This window comes from Pteropus vampyrus, unplaced genomic scaffold (genome assembly GCF_000151845.1).
Source record: "Pteropus vampyrus isolate Shadow unplaced genomic scaffold, Pvam_2.0 Scaffold12, whole genome shotgun sequence".
Lineage (NCBI taxonomy): Eukaryota > Metazoa > Chordata > Mammalia > Chiroptera > Pteropodidae > Pteropus > Pteropus vampyrus.
In genome coordinates this window covers 15,971,916-15,975,722 of record NW_011888793.1, presented here as the reverse complement: position 1 = coordinate 15,975,722, position 3,807 = coordinate 15,971,916, and positions in this window count along the sequence as shown.

Sequence of the window (3,807 nt, the reverse complement as noted above, 5' to 3'; positions counted from 1 at the left end):
AATGGAATACTAAGATAGAAAACTATGATTTAAACCAAGTCAAATAACTCCAAAGATACTTATGTATGTAGAATATAGTTTCTTCAACATGCCACCTTAACTTATTCTTACAATAATCTCTGTATAGTGGACTATTAGTATCACTTTATAAATTTTAAAAATTAAAATTCTGAAAGGTGACCACACATATAAGTTGGTCAAGAAGAGTGAGGTGCAAGAGAAACACAAAGTAGATGTCCTAGGATTTATAACTGCTTAAAAGCAAGCTACCAAAATACATATACCAAAGCGACAAGGCCCTTCCTTCACCACTCTACTATCTTTAGCACTGCATTAATGACTAATGTTTCATTGGTTTCAATGCAATTTTGTTTTTAAAGTGAAGGAACAGCTACATAGCCAAAATATGTTGCGAAAAGGGTAAAGATTTTTTTGCCTACCCCCCAAAAATACATAAACTAAAAAGAAGATATGAGCAACAGAGTAATTCTTTAACAGCAAATCTTTTTTCATCAAACATTAATTTACAAGTTTTGTAACTACTGTGTCCTGAACACATTGTGATGGGTTTTTTTCAATCATAAAAAATGCTTAGAGGAATTCAAATTGGATATATACTAAGAAAATGTCTAGATTATAATACAAACATATCAAGCTTCTATTATGTAGTTTTCTACTTGCTTTAAAATTGAATTCTTGGTAACAATGACATGAAAAAAATCACACAATTAGATTTTTATATTTGATATTGAACATATAAGCGAATAGCTGCTGTTTTATAAATAGAAACCAGGCAGCAATAAAGTCAAAAGCAACTTTTTTCAATTCAGGGGAAGAACTGGTGATGATGAGTCATTTTAATCTTTCCAATATCATTGTCTCTAATATTGGCAATAAATTAAACCCTCAGTAACAGCAGAATTCACACCAACATTCTCAAATTGAGTTTGATAGAGATTAGAGACAGATGGCAGCATACCATGTTATCTTTGGTAAAAGTAAAAACTATCTACATGCACAATATCAGGATTTTTTTATTAACTTAAAAAATTTTCAACATTTAATAACCATTAAAATAAATTTATTTTTTCATTCTGAGTGAAATTAAAGATTTTGGAAAAATCATTTTCAAGCAGTAGAACAGAATAAATATATTTGAGAAGATTAACATGCTCACTCTCTGCCTTGCCATTCCTATGCACCCAATTTAAAATTCATAAAGAAAATGAAAAAAATATGTTTTTATATATATATATGTATATATATATATATATTTGTTTTAACCTTGGAAAACTGATTATGAACATAATAAAACAACAATGATCTGTACCTGATATTTAAATATCACAACAGCAACAATATTATGAGGAACATTTAGATTACTGAGTAAAACTGAAGAGACAGGAATTCTTTGTTTTATTCAAATAACCTAAAAAGAATGAGAAAGGGCTAATGGAGAAGCAGCTATCACTATTAGAGTACGAAATTTCAAGAGTATCTCCAAAATTCTAAAAAGTTATTACCTGTACAGCTAAAAGCCAGAAGGAAGGTAGCTAGCTAGTCAATATATTGAAAATCATAAATTTTCAAATAAAGCTAAAAATATCTTGTAAGCTATTAAAACTAAGATATATGCAATCTGTACTTTAACAATACATTTACACTGTCAAAATGACAGTATATGAGACTCAAGTCCCAGATCATGATTCCCAGATTTTCTGGGAAATACTTCTGAGAAAATCTATCAAGGAAAACTTCAGAGAACCCTAGTAACAGAATAATTATCCTCATAATATTGGTTAAATAAAATAAAGTAAGTGATCTTGATGCAGTTGTAGACATTAACACCTATCAAATCAAATGAGGCACAATGTCATTTAATAGTGGTTTTCGTAATGTTATTTTCCTCCAACTCTGGGTTCTACAGCAAAAGAAAGGCTGCTTGAGTACAAAATCCCTCTATTTGCTTTCCTATTTTCTCTTCTAAGTTATTTTCTGGGATTTCAGCATACATATGAGGATTACTAATAGAGATGAACAACACTGATATCATCTAGTCCTTATCTCCAAGCATACGAATGTCTAACATTCTAAAAAGATTTGAGGGCAACTTGAGATTGAGCCTTCAAAAATTACTTTCACAGATAACTTTATCTGTAACAACTATTTTTACTAATTAAGCTTTCTTCCTCTTACATAGCCAAAACAACAAAATTATCTAGTATTTGTATAAAAACATTTCAAAAATTAGATGGGAGCAAGTGATTAATTCCTTTACTAGATTAAATGTCTGATTCTTTTAGTATCTCTTTTATTAGGTGGTATAAGAGGGATCTTTGTTGTGACGCAAGAGTTTTATATCTTGATTGTGGTGGTAACAGTATGATTCTACATGAAATAAAATGGCATAGAACTATACACACAAATTGTACCAATGTCCATTTCCTGGTTTTGATATAGCATTTTAGTTATGTAAGATATAACCAATGGGGAAAACTTGGTTAAAGGAAACACAGGACCTCTCTGTACCGCCTTTACAAATTCCTGTATATCTATAGTTTCAAAAAGAAAGTAAAAAAGGGAAGGGAACCATCTTACAGAAATCATATTCCAATCTCAGGAGTATGGGAGAAATATAAAAATAGTAAAGAGGAACATTATTCCCACAGACCTAAGAGATTAGTGTGGATAAATACTAGGAAAGCAAGTAAACCAAAGCAGGTAAATAGTAATAACCTGAATATCTGATTATTTTAAAAAATAAGCTTAACTCAACTAAAAATAATGTGAATATGACAACCAAACTGCCTATCTGTATCAACATGTGTCCCTTCCTGGGGTCTGAAAATATATTCTATAGAGACCTATCAAAAGCAAGAAATTATTTTTAAGTCTCAATTTTTATTTTTAAAATCATGTATATTGCATTGGAAGTCATATTTGCATTCACTTATGTTTTTAAACATTTAATTTACCAGTTAAATTACTTAACTACTTCTCCAAAAAGAATTTTTACTATCTAAAATTCCAAGAAGATAGCCATGTTTATTTGTGGCCTGGCGTCCTCCAACATAGCTCACAGGATCCCTGTTGGAAAATCATCATCTTTAGGTGACGTACAAATCATTCAGGCTGGCCTATTCTGAGGTAGCCACTAGAATCTTGGTGACTAGGCTATCTTTAGAGAAATTCTTAGAAGAAGGATAACTTCTTGCACTGTATGAATTCAGTTATGATTTACTAGAAAGGGGCTTATACTAGGAACCATGTAGCTCCTGTAAACAGAGCCTCCCTTGGAAACATCACTAACACACTGTCACATCACATCTCGAAAGAAACAGTAAAGCCTTGAGGCGTTTTCACAAACACATACAAGACTAGGCCTCCTGCATAATTAGCAGCCATTTTGCTTGAAAATACTTTGTTCTCATTTTGAAAGCTTTCTGAGAATTTAGCAAAATTAAATTTAGGGAAATGGTCCAAGACTGTAAGACTTCTTAATTTGTTCCCAATCAGATTCATATCACTGAGGTCAGAAAAAGGATATTTTTATCACCTAACTGTAATTAAAAATTTCAAACTGACTTCTATGACTAGAATTTCATAAGTGTTGCAATGCGCCAGACTGTATTTACTTTAGTTTGAGTACATTCTTAAAGTTTTGAAGCCTAGAGGAGACTATGTTTCAGTTTGGTTCAAAAAACTTACATGGTACCCCTAGGAGCTAACTAGGATGTAAGTGCTGCTTAGAACCACCAGATGCCCCAAGAAGTTGTCAGGTTACTGAGTAGTGTGTTAAATTAAAAG